A 13,840-nucleotide genomic window follows, 5' to 3' on the forward strand; every position below is an offset into this window, starting at 1 on the left:
TCCTGCCTCACCTTAAGGAGAATTTTTCTTCTTTTTCTGACTTTCCATAGCACTTTGGACCAACATCTATTATATGTTAATGGGTACATGTTTTGAGTTTCTGAAAAACACTCTTGGGTTTTGTTTTCATGTACCCATCAGTGCTTAGTATGGTGCCTAGCACAAAAGAAGCGCTCAATGAACATTAGTTGAATAAATGAGTGCATTAGTAAAGATTTATTCTACCTTATGTCAGCGCTTCAGTTTGTTCCTTGAGCAATGGAAGGCATTTTGAAAAGTTGGCTAGCGTTAGTTGCTATACCATTTTTGCTAATTTATTTCAATCTTTTTTTTTTTTTTTTTTTTTTTTTGCACTGGCCTGTCATTGGTAAGTTTTAATAGGCCTCTTTAAATCATCATCTATTTTTAATAGAAAATATATGCAGTTCATTTTCCATGTTCATCAAGTCTCTTTGTTAGAATAGCTTGGAGCCTGAAAGTTGCCATACACTAGTGTTAGGGTTAAAGCTCACAAATTATCTGATCTAAGGTAACATGTCTTTCTCATTCTCTGTCCTTGCCAACATTTTACACATTCAAGGAAAGCGACTCCATGGCCAAAAGAACAAAAGCCAGGGGATGAAGTGGGGAAAACAAAACAAAGCTCTGAATAAATGCAAAATGAAAGCAGCCAATGCTAGAGGGAAAAAAAGAAAAGGCGAAAGAGCAGCGAATTTGGTTATTAGAAACTATAAAGTGAAATCCTTTATGTTTTTTTCCTATAACATTTTAGGTCTTTCTAAATTCGCCTAAGCCGACTTACTTTTCGAGGGAAGATTTTTTTTTATTGTCCAATGTTTTGGTGCCAATTTTTGTAGCACAAACTGAAGCTAAATTTGCAGCCAGTTAGCATATAATTTATTTTAAAAGCTTAAATAGGATCTTTTCCATGCAAGGTAAAGCTTTGCAAATACAAAGCCGGCAAGAACAGTGAATAGTTCTTACTCATTTTAGGTATTGATGGAGGGGAATGGGTGTAATTCAGCTGGAGTCCTCAGTCCCAACAGCAAATGCAACACTCTTCCAACATCGTTCTGGAAAAGGGAGAGGCTGTTTGTGTCAAAGTTTGAAATGTTACCTTTTGTGGCAAGGATAATGTGATTTTATGTCAGCTCTCCCCCTATTTTCCTCTTTTGCTGAGGAGCCAGTATCATCATGCTCCTGAATTAAGAATCCATGGATAGAACACCAAATGCCAAATAAGAGTTTTCTTCTGATGCTTGTTGGTCCTCATTCTAATAACTTATCACTTGGCCTTACAAAGTACTTTTGATCTGAGTGTTCAAAAAAATGACAGATTCTTTGACCCTTGAAAGAAAATGGGTATTATCTCATTTTTCTTTACAGTGTTCCTAACAGCAGATTACATATCTTTTCTATTCAGTGGTAGAGATAGAAGAGATGGTCTCCACTGGATATTAACAACTTTGCAGAGGGGGAGAAGGTGGTGTCAAATTTACTCTTCAGGGCCTGGGTCCATAGACTATAAATGTATCTTCAATACTATACTGGGTTAGCACAAGTTTTTCCAGTTGTTTCTGTCTCTGGAGTGCTGTGTGGTCTTAGCTATCTGGACACCTTTCTCTACTAGGCTTGCTTGACTGGGTTGCAAGAAGAGGATACTTGCTACATTTATTACATTTATTTTCTGTTTAAGACAGAGACACTGAAACGGAGAAGGGAAAAATTATTTGTCTCAGAGCAAAACGTTACTCATTATTGAATCTAGTTCCACAGCAGCAAACTATTGATTTCTGCCTATACTGTGTGCTTTGGTGTTTTTGTCACTTTCTTTTTCCTTTCACATTATTATTTTTATTGTCTTTTATAATGGTCCTTAACTTCAAGATAAGTTTAAATGGATGTCAAAGAAAATATTAATTCGAAAAGGTGTGTAAATAGTAAAATGACTGATTCTTTGACCCTTGAAAGGAAAAGAAACAGTCATGCTTACAAGTTTAAAAGAATTCTTCAGTTGGATGATTCTGAAAGGATGCAGCCTTGTTATTAACACTGAAAAGTTTAATTACATTTCATTATACTATACTAGCTTCTCTTAATTGCTAAAACGGGGACTATGAAAGCAAAAACAAAAATGCTTAATCTCTAGGAGCTAGATTTTCCTCGCTGCTTTGTAATGTAAATGTGCCTGTGTGTATATTAAAATTCACACACTCCATCCATCTCACTGGCATTTAATGGAGGGGTCACCTGACTTCACCTAGAGCCGCCCCCCTCCCTTTCCCAGAGGAAACCCAAAAGTGAGAGACAGGCGCGTAGATAACACAGGTTCTTGTGCTGAGAGATGTAAATGCCCCTGACTCACCGGGAAGCAAGCGAGGTTGCTGGTGGGGGTTGGGGAAAGGGAAACAGAGGGAGCGAGCATAAGCGAGAGAGGGGAGAAGGAGAGAGAGGGAGAGGGAGAGAGGGAGAGGCAGAGGGAGACAGAGAGAGAGAGAGAGAGAGAGAGAGAGAAGTGCTGCATGCTTCATCTTTGAGAGGAGGGAAAACAAAAGAGCTCAGCGGCAGTTTTGTGTTGCTGTGTCTGGCTTAAAGAGGAAAATTCTAGACATCCATGTTGAAAAATCAAAGCTCAGCTGAGACTACTTCTATCAAGAAAATTATTTTTATCTGCGAATGGGTTGGATCAGTACAGGTGGTTTGAGAAGACACTGACTGAGGACCATGGAAAGGTGGGAGAGGACGTGCGGCTTCTCTGCTTCCTTTGAACAGAGCTCTAGGTTAGTAAGCTGAAACTGACCCGGGTCTGGCTTAAATATCTATATGTGTATATGTGTGTGTGTTCTATTTATAGCCTCCAAACCCTTCTGCTCCTCAACCCCTGGGGAAGGCAGTGCCATATTCCACCAGATGTGAACCTAAACTTGATTTGACTCTCACTTCATTTGCCAAATGCCTCTCATTTGTTTGCGGAGCTTTTGTTTAATACAGTCAGTGGAGAGCCATCATGATGTCTCCTTCTAAGTCAGAATGTGTGTTTCAGCCTTAGATTGTCAGGTGGCTGTTTGGAGAGCAGTTAGCGTTTTGCTCCAGAAAGCTGCAAATGCATGATGAGGTTATTGTGAAATATAAACAGCAAATATCTGCTGACTTGGCATTTCTTCTAATGTCAGAATAATTCAGAGAACCAAGTGCATTTGCCTTATCTTTATTTCCCACATAATTGACTTCAAATATAATAAGTTTGAAATGGCACCCCATCAACAAAGACACACACCAGGTATTCTTCCAGCAGAGTGTGTTCTACCTCCTACTGGAGCTGAAGCTTACAAAATTAATTTTATGGGAACCTGGTTTGGGGAAAAAAATACAATGTGTTATCATTAAAATAGGTTTAGAGCCTTTTTTACAACCAGTGGGTACAGATGTGTGTAAAACAAACACATAATTTCTCTTGTTTCTTGCTGTGCAGATAGAGTGTCTTTTGTTCCTGCATGTGTATTTTCCTGTGTTTTTACAAAGAAAGCATTGCTTGTGCTTTCTGTGATAGCAAGAGGCTTGTATGCCAATTTGCCATTGTGCCCTGGTCAAGAATCTGCTCTATTCTGAAGTAAACTGCCCAGAGGTATTAGTCAAGAACGTGGAGAAGGGTGGGGAGGGGGAAGAGATGCTTTTTTCTCTTCCTCTTTTTTTCCCCCTTTGACTCAGAAGTGTCTAATTCACATGATGTTAAGAGGAAATGGGGGGAAGCATTTAGTTCTGAATAGGATGCAGATCGGTGCCATGCAGTTGCCACAGACTATAGCAAGAAGATGCTCGGAGCTGAGGGAATCACATTTGTAATGGGGACTCTTTAAGAAAATGTTCTGTGAGGGTGACTGGCTGGGTCCCTTTGGACCAAATTAAGATGCGCTCTGGCAGTGCACTAGCAGCTGTGAGCTGACATTTTCTTGTGAACCTAGTGAAAAATGGCTCCATATCTCTGTCTCGTCCTGAGGAGATGGTCTTTGAGTAGTCGAGCCTTTCCTCGGCATTGTGATTTGCTCTGATCTCTGTTTTCTGATGGGGACGGACTGACTTGTGGTTCCTTTCAGTTCGCCTGCCTTTTTAAATTTCGGCTTGAATGGGGAGTGGGTGGTGACGGTTTTACTTCAGTACAAACTACCCAGAGCGAAGCTTGCAGAAGATATCTTTATGGCAATCATAGGTTTCCATTTTTAAAAGGGTGGATTATATATATTTTTGGACGTGATCTAAAGCACTTTGTTTTTGTTAAGTGGGCTCATAAACAATTTCTCTAAGAAAAGACCCGTGCATGTGTGGCAGCTTACGTTTGGACTTTGGGGAGGGCTGACCAGTTTAAAAAAAAAAAAAAAGATTTTTGCCTGTATTATCCAATCTGAAAGTAAAAAGCTGTGTCTTTGTATCTTGTCATGTTTTCCCTTTTTAAAACTGTGATCCATTGTGCAAGGAGAAAGATGTGTCCCCGCGCTAGAATGCAGGGAGGGAATGTACTACTGTCCTGTACTACACATGTGCTTATTAAAGAATTCCTGTGCTGAGCAGGGAGTGGAGGTGCTACAGCAGCCACACTGTTCCTTTATTTAGGCTTTGGTTTGTGAGAGCTCCAGCCAGCAGAGGCAGGATGCGCTTTAGCAGAGAGCTATGTGTTTGAGGGACTGATTAAGAGCATGTGTTGTTTGGGGGTGTGCGAAATCGGTTCTCTATTGTATAGCATTTTAGGATGATGGTGTGAGTACAGAGCAGGTTTATATCTTAGGCAGAAGGTACGGTGTTGAGGCGCTATCCACTAGAGAGGGGAGCATGAGGATGCAAAATAGTGCAATAGTATGTGCATTGTGCAGAAAAATAATTCTTTAGATTTTATGGTAGTTCCCTAATTATAGAAATTCGGAAAAACTTCAGCGCTTCCTGCAAAATGACATGGAGTCATCTCCACACTAGGACAAGTAAGACTTGAGTACAATACTTTTAACAGCATGGAAACAGCTTCGTAAGTGTTTTAAGTGTGACATTTGCTCCACTGAAGGGTAACCCTCCAAGGGTTTACATCATGAGCACCTTCCCATAGGCTGAGAATTAGAGCACAGATTTTCTGGTGTCTGTTTAGAATAATTTTGATAAAGCTAAGAGCTTACAGAGGCAATAAGATTCGCCTCTTTAGTAGAACAATGGAAATGGAACTTTAATACAGCATGTAGATCCGATTGCTGCTTTTATACATGTAGACAATCTGTCTGTGGTACATGGTGTGCTTTGGGGAAATCTATGTAATTATAGCAGAACAGCAAACAAAACAATAGGTGAGGTGATATAATGAAAACATGGATCTCCAAGTTCCTAAGAGGATTACCAAGTCACTCTTAAATACTGCTAATGACTGCAGGTGACGTGATTTTACCCAGAGAAATTTCAGATGTACAGAATTAGAGGACCATGTTTGTAAAGCTAAGAGCAGAGTTTGCTGGCTGTTGGAGAAGCTGGATGGAACTCATATTTAAACCAGATAATGTGTACATATAAAAGAATCAAAATCTTAGAAACTTCCCACCAATGGAATTTTGTTTTAAAAGTTGCAAAATAACTAAAATGTAGAAAATAGTTCACAGTTCAGAAACCATCAAGGGAGAAATGAGAACATCCAGAGAGAACAAAATGTTTGCAGTGAGAGTTATGTGCTACCTGAACAACATTCAAGATGCCGAAGAGTTCTTAATGAGAGCTGAAAAAGAAAAATTAACGTTTTGAAATAGATGTCTGTATTTCTATATTCCTATAGCTTTGAGTTTGGAAAACAGAAAATTTCCCAAGGATAAATTAGTTATTCGTAAGATGCCTGTGGCATGGAAAGGAAAACTTGATAAAACAATTAAGTTTCAGGCAAACATATTTTACTCTGAATTCTTTTTGAAACATTTTTAATCACAAAGCTACTAACTTTCTGAGAATATCTTCAGCAGTAATGGCCTGCTTTCTGACATCCATTTTCTCTATCACTTTAGAACTCTACTACCTTAAACTCTCTTTTCAAGTTTTAAAAGCGTTATGAGGTGACAACATGACATTAAATAAGCAGATATGATAAAAGACTGAGCATAAAACACTTTAATTTTATGTTCAATTTCAGGAACATTTTTCTTCTACTGTGTTTGTCATCAGCTTTTGCTCTTAGTCACACAGCTCGTGGCACTCTTTCTAAGATGTCAGCTGCTTACTCTGAAGATAACAGATTTTTAATTGTAAAAAAAAAAAAAAAAAAAAAAAAAACCACTGTGCTGCCCTTTTGACTGCATTATGTGTACCTTAATAAAGGTTAGAACTTTGTTACAGGCCGGGTGCGGTGGCTTACGCCTGTAATCCCAGCACTTTGGAAGGCTGAGGCAGGCAGATCACGAGGTCAGGAGTTCAAAACCAGCCTGGCCAACATGGTGACACCCATCTCTATTGAAAATACAAAACAATTAGCTGGGCGTGGTGGTAGGCACCTGTAATCCCAGCTACTCGGGAAGCTGAAGCAGGAGAATTGCTTGAACCTGGGAGGCAGAGGTGGCCGTGAGCTGAGATCATGCCATTGCACTCCAGCCTAGGCAATAAGAACAAGACTCCGTCTCAAAAAAAAAAAAAAAAAGCTTTGTTATAATGTGAATTCTCAATGTAAGCATTTCACAGATATCAGAGGTTAAAGCATACATATACTGTACATTTGAAGCATGTCAAGACCTATAACGTATACAAAGTCAACAGTAGGCCGGTTAGTTTTTTCCCTAGTTCTCATCACAAGGATGGCTTTCTGTCACATAAGCCTGCTTTCCAGAAGCAGTGCATTATTCTGTTTTCTCCTACAGATTCTTTACTCATTCTCCCAAGGCCTACTAAGAATACATCAAATTCAGTAAGTGTGATGACATAAAAAGTGTCCTTAATTGGTGGTTGAAAATTTAGGTGATATTCACCATGTGGAGGAACACAGAATAGTTGTTTTTCTCTTTAAAGCAGTAAAGTACGTCAAACTTCGGAGTGTTTAAGGAAACTAACAATATGTGTACTGTGAAGTAAGAGGCTAATTGCCAGCCAGTTAGCCAATGAAGGAGAAGATGCAAGCTTAACTCATGACTCCAGCTGAAGCACTGTAGCTCAAGAAGTTCCCATGTTAATAGGACCTCAGCTACAATTCCAGAGCTGGTTGCTCAACTTGTTCACCTTTTTGCCATCTGGGGCTGGGGGAGGAAATAATATATTAAATAAGAGATCACTTTTGCTATAAGATAATCTCTCTAATAGACCAGTCCTGCAAACAGTTCAGGTATCTTTAAAATCATCTCAGTCTGAAGTTTCTATAACTTTATCCACGAAGCAACAAATCCCAGGTGACTTTGGAAACCACTCAAAGATTTATTCTAAAATTTTGGACTGATCTCGCCAAGCACTGACCACAAAAGCGCAAACCCAGCCAAATAAGAAAGGCACAGGGATGAGGGCTTTCTCTGGTCTGTAGCAGAGAACTGAACTCTCTGGGTTATTTCATTCAAAGGGCCACAAAAGCTCAAATGCCAAGCTAAGGAACTGCTGGCCAAGTATGGAAGGATTCTTGATCTTGGATTCGTACAGCTGTTTACGAAGAGCCTTTCTTTTAGATCTTAGAAAGCATCATATATCCTTCCCTCTCAGGCCTTAGCACATGCTGGTGCCTCTGCCAGAACACGTTTCCACCCACTTTGCTTGCTCAGCCATTAAATTGGCTCTCTCTGTCATATTTGCTCCAGGTTCATCATGCTTTTTCTTCATTACACTTATCAGGTGTTTCTGTTTTTGTTTTTCCAATATTTAGTTTTATGTTAGTGTTATTACTTGATGAATGTCTTTGTCTGCCAGGAGGCAGGACCTTCTAAAGTAAGGGTCGAAATTCATTTTGCTCACAACAGTATCTATCTATAGGACCTCAAATCATGTCAACCAAGATATAAGATGTGCACTAGAGCTGGCATTATGGCTCACACCCATAATCCCAGCACTTTGGGAGGCCGAGGCGAGCAGATCACGAGGTCGGGAGTTCGAGACCAGCCTGACCAACACGGCAAAACCCGTCTCACTAAAAATACAAAAATTAGCTGTGCATGGTGTTGGGTGCCTGTAATTCCAACTACTCAGGAGGCTGAGGCAGGATAATCGCTTGAACCTGGGAAGCAGAGGTTGCAGTGAGCCAAGTTCGTGCCACTGCACTCCAACCTTGTTGACGAGAGCAAGACTGTCTCAAAAACAAAAAAGATGTGCACTAAACCTTTGTTAAATGACTGACTGAATGAATAAATGAATACTAAAGCACCAATATAGTGGAAAAACAGAGTGTAACTAGCTTTAGCTCAACAAAGAGCAATTCTCTTCACTGAGTTGGCTAGTTTGGAAACCTAATAGGTGTATACACTAGGACAGTCCCAGGATCTCCCTTCTGTCAGGATTTTCCATGTAAGAAATCACACTTGAGTGCTTGCTCTTATGATATTTCAAAAAAGAACTTTACTATCCGTATCAACAAGTATTTAGAATCAGTCTGTCAAAATCATAGTCTGTCTTTCCCTCTCCCGTCCTCCTAAGGTACCTCTTTTTCTGAATCTCCCAGTCTGATAATCCTTTAGTTCTTTGCAGCCAGGCCCTTCTAGGTCTCATCTGAAGATGGCTATGCTTTGCTAAATAAGCTGGTAATAAGTTGTGAGGCCTGAAACCCATCTAAGGTGTGTGAGCTTTATTTGCATTTTGAGCAAAATTATCATGTACTGGTTAGCACTCTGCTTATTAATATAGAGGCTGTAAGGCATAACATAGCACGAAGCTTGCCTGTAGGAAGCTATTTTCAGTTGTGGAGCTAAGACTTATAAAACACAATTGGCAACTACTCTAAGAGTCTATAATCAAGAACTGTATTTGGTTGTATAGATTTTAGTAAAACTAGAGCACAGAGGAAAGGTTGTGTAAAGAAGTGGGATCTCAAGCAAACTATGACCATCTGAATTGTCAGAGGAAGAACTGTTTAACATTTAGGGTGGGGAGGGTGCGGGGAAAACGTAAAATGGTCAATGGGACTTAGCACAAGCTGTGTTAAGATATTACTCACATTTCCTTTCCTAAGTATAAAAGGCAAAAATACCTTTTATTCACAAATTCATTGAGATTTTATTCATTTAAATTATAACCTTGAGACCCTAGAAGTTAGGGCAGTTAGCAGTTATATTCCTGGACACTGGAATTCACTTCCCATTATATCTTGAAGTACTTAGTCTATCTCAGCATTTAAAACTAATCTCAAAGAAGTTTTCTGTCAGAGGTGCTTTTAAAGATTCTTTTAGCAATATTGATCGCTTTAATTGAGGTTTATTGAAAGTGCCCAGTATAGCTCTCTTGTGGCTCATGTTCTATAAATATATCATCATCTTATTGATAGATAGTAGAATTCTCATTTCATTACAGTCAGCCTAACACTTTTTAGAAACCTTAAGTTCACACCAGAGCGTGAGGAGGAAGAATTCTTTTCCTCTGGTCTTCCAGTCGTCTTTAAACCGCAGCACTATGTAAAAATCATTTTAAAGTATGTCCTTAGTAGTACTAAACCTGCTGTTTCAGCCCTGTGTCTGGCTTGAAGGTTTTCTGTTGAAAACCCTGAAAAGAACAAACAAAACTCAGAAGTCAGAAACTATCAAGCTGCATGCATGTAAGGAAACAATGAGAGAACTGAAATTAACTGATTTTGTAAGTAGGGCAGGTAACCTATAACTAGCTTCCTAGATATATCACTGATACAGTTTCCATTTAAGTGGTTGGGTTTCAGGTTAGCTGCAACAATTGTTAAAGCCTATGAAAAGTTGCTAGTCTTGTTTTTTGTACTTTCCTTGTTTAGACGGAGATAATTGGACTCTTCAGGGTAATTCAGCGTATGTCTGTCTAAAGAGTGGGGTTCCACTTAGGACTTCTTGCCAGCTATGTTACTATAATCATGCTTTGAGAGGAAGATTCTGCACATACAGTCCTTTAGGTGTTCTCAGTGTTGTAAAAAGAAGAGCCAGAGTATATCAATCATCCCTTCGAAATATCATCCCTTCCACACACCTGTGTGAATTACTCTTTCAGTATGTGCTAAGGCAAAGAAACACTTCAGAAAATAAAATATTTCTACCCCTATTTTATTTCAAAAGTGAAAACGTGAAAAGAAGCTGGGATTGGCTAGTAGTACATGAAAATCTGTTCTGTGCGGATCCCCAGGTTACAATAACTCGGTCTCATTGTGCATGCAAGCCTTTGTATGGTGCTGCAGATGGTAACTTTTATTTCCTAATACGTAGTTGCTACTCTGGGAATCACAATAAGTCTTTCTTTTACGATTGGTGCATTAGAGTTTAGGAAAAGTATTTGCTAGTTCCATGTATCTAAGTCAGGAGCAAAGAAATTGGTATTAAACTATTATTATATCTATTAGTAGTTCATATCCCCCAAACCTGAAAGAATACATTTAACCATGACCAGTGACTGGCAGGCCTTTGATAAAGTTAGCAATTGTTCATTTCTCATGTTTCTCTCTCCCCAAGCTGTAGAATGCTCTATATCTGAGATTGCCTGAATTAAGTTCTACTGAAGAAGGCTAGAAGTTTTTTCATACTTGTCTCAACAACCATTCTAGCCAGTGTACCAAACTAAACTGTATTATTTTATGCCCATGAGTATTTACACATTTTTTCACTGTCTGGAATGTTTTCTTCTAAGAGAACGCTAGTTATAGACACAGGTCTTCTGTATCTTTGAAGTCACTGCCTGGATAGTAATCCTAGGAAAAATGGGTTGTTCCCCAAAACTACTCACACATATGCATACCACATAATTTATTATGCTTTTCTATTTACAATTCTGTTTCTCCCACTAGATATACTTTCCAAACAACAGAGGCATTTTTTTGATTATCTTCCTATGTTCATTACCTAATAGAGGTTGTAGGACATAGTTCCTGTATATTTTAGTTATGATTTGAGCTGATCCTCTTCCTGTTCACATAGTGAAAGGAAGAATGTAATGTGAATTTTTGAAATTAAATGATTCAAAATTTCTATTTAGTTTTGTTTTTGGTTTGTTTTTTCTTTTCTTTTTTTCTTTCTCTTTCTTTTTTTTGTTTTTTTTGTTTTTTGTTTTTGTTTTTGTTTTTTTTTGTGGAGTCTTGCTCTGTCACCCAGGCTGGAGTGCAGTGGTGCAATCTCAGCTCACTACAACCTCCACCTCCTGGGTTCAAGCAATTCTTTTGCCTCAGCCTCTTGAGTAACTGAGATTACAGGTGTGCACCACCACGCCTGGCTAATTTTGTATTTTTAGTAGGGATGGGGTTTTACCATGTTAACCAGGATGGTCTTGAACTCCTGACCCCAGGTGATCTGCCTGCCTCATCCTCCCAAAGTGCTGGGATTGCAGGCGTCAGCCACCATGCCCGGCCAAAAATCTCTGCTTGTTTTAATCCATGTTCTTTGCAGTCTCCATTTTACTGAAACTGAAAACAAATGTTAATTATACTAGAAATCAGAAATATTTTTCTCTAAAAGACTATAAAGTATCAAATGTGAGCAATCAAAGAAAATTGGGCTAAATAATTTGATACAGGAAAAATTAATTCTGGATATAGTCCATGCATCATGTCAATATTTTTTGCCCAAATTCATGTGGAGAGCTCCTCATTGGTGCTCCTTCATACTCCAGCCACTATTGCAATGAGGAGGTGAGGAAGGATGTCTTATCTTTGCCTGGAGCTTCACTGTTCTGTGCATGTGGCCTCTAGACCAGCAGCATCAGAATTGCCTAAGAGGTTGTTACAAGCAGAATTTCAGGCCTTAACCTACCTTACAGAATCTGAATCTAGGCCAGGTGTGGTGGCTCACACCTGTAATCCCAGCTCTTTGGGAGACCAAGGTAAATGGATCATCTAAGGTTCTAAGGTCAGGAGTTCAAGACCAGCATGGCTAACATGGTGAAACCCCATCTCTACTAAAAATTAGCCAGACATGGTGACGGGCTCCTGTAATCTCAGCTACTCAGAAACTGAGGCAGGAGAATTGTTTGAACCCGGGAGGTGGAGGTTGCAGTGAGCTGAAATCAATCACGACACTCCAACCTGGGGGAAGGAATGAGACTGTCTCAAAAAAAAAAAAAAAAAAAAAAAAACAACTACATATTTTAACAAGACCCCCAAATGGTTCAATTCTTCATTGATGTTTGGGAAACACTATTACAGAGAACATTTTTTATGAAGTTATGGTCAATTTTGTAGCCTGCAGCCTGGCTAATAACTCGGAGACAAATTATGACTATGGAAGGTTATTTCTTTTGTCAAGATATGGAATGGAATCATTTCTCTCTTCAAGTCACCCATGCCTTGCATGTCCCGGGAAAGAGAGAGAAATGAAGCTTACTACAAGTTAATATCTTACTTCTTTTATATACACTGGCCAACTTCTATTATATACACTGGCTACTAATGAAGTGTAACAGGATGGACCAGAATTGAGTCTGGCCTCTGGCCCACATTAACCATATAAGTTGGACAGCTTCCTTAGGTTTTTCCATCTCATTTTCCTCTTCTGTAAAATGGAAATTATAATACTTCTTGGTAAGGTTGTTTTGACATTAGAGGTGGGGATGAGAAATTATCTCCTATAGCTTGGCACATTGTAGGCATTCAACAAATAAACAGACGCTATGGCTACCCCAGTTCCTCGTGGCTCCTTGGTGAGAGTAGAGAGGTAATCTCATTTTTCCAATATCATCTTTTAGGTGTTTGCCTCAGGTACCTCTTGGAAGTAGACACTGAGGATTTCAATTTGTTTGACTTCCTGCCAGCTGAGTTCAAGAGGACAAGCTAATGAACACCTTATGCTTCTTGCACACACACTTACATATTGGGATAAAGTATTCCTGGAGATATACCAAGCAAAAGAGGAACCTTATGTCCCGCATAATCTCTCTCTTCTTCTAATAAAACCAATTTAGGCCACTTCTCAATAAGATTGTCAAGGAAGGTTAATGTCAGAATTTCCTAGCAAAGGGGGTTACTTCGTTAGCTAAGATAGAGAAGGAACCCCATCACTACTAAAAATACAAAAATTAGCTAGATGCAGTCATGCGCATCTGTAACCCTAGCTACTTGGGAGGCTGAGGCAGGAGAATCGCTTGAACCCAGGAGGCGGAGGTTCAAGGGAGCTGAGATCACACCATTGCACTCCAGCATGGGCAACAAGAGCAAAACTTCATCTCAAAAAAAAAAGAGTATTAAAGTCCAGTTGTAGGACTCTAAGAACTGTCATTACATGATGGTTCTTTTTTAATCAGGGTGGAAATGTTAATATTGGAACTTTTACACCATTGTTACACTCCAGCCGACAATGTAGCCTTAAAAATATTATGTAAAAAATATTATGTAAAAAAAAATACAGGTTATAAAAGGCAAGTGCTCTCAAGAGGAACTGTTGAAAGCAATCTCCTTTATTTTCTTAAAGAACTAACTTGAATGAAAATAAAATTAAGAAATCTGTCTTAGAAAATAGTGAAAATATGTAATAAAAATATCACATAAAACTTACACATTAAGATACTCAACTATTAATCTGTATATTATTTCATTATAGCAATATGAAAGAAAATAATAGGTATTTTTTCTAATTAACAGTTTTGCTCATAACTTTATATTAGCATCATTCTTTAATACAATTAATGATTTTAACAACATGATATTCAAATTCTTACATTGAAATTAAATATGCCATTTTAACATTCACAACTAGAGAGAAAAATAATAGCT

General features: G+C 38.8%; 1 protein-coding gene across 30 annotated transcripts in view; it reads left to right on the forward strand.

The window, feature by feature from the left end:
- MAGI2 (membrane associated guanylate kinase, WW and PDZ domain containing 2) overlaps window positions 1-13,840 on the forward strand; it is a 1,469,004-nt gene that overhangs the window by 705,337 nt on the left and 749,827 nt on the right. For 7 of the 30 annotated variants that reach the window (XM_045387579.2, XM_074035650.1, XM_074035655.1 and 4 more), the window contains exon 1: window positions 2,387-2,780. The exons of the other annotated variants lie outside the window; for them this stretch is intronic. The gene's annotated coding sequence lies outside the window, so the exon portion shown is untranslated. Of the gene's footprint in view, window positions 1-2,386; window positions 2,781-13,840 lie in introns of those variants that run through there. 30 annotated transcript variants of the gene reach the window in all.

The sequence above is a fragment of the Macaca fascicularis genome, chromosome 3 (assembly GCF_037993035.2).
Source record: "Macaca fascicularis isolate 582-1 chromosome 3, T2T-MFA8v1.1".
In the NCBI taxonomy this organism is placed as follows: domain Eukaryota; kingdom Metazoa; phylum Chordata; class Mammalia; order Primates; family Cercopithecidae; genus Macaca; species Macaca fascicularis.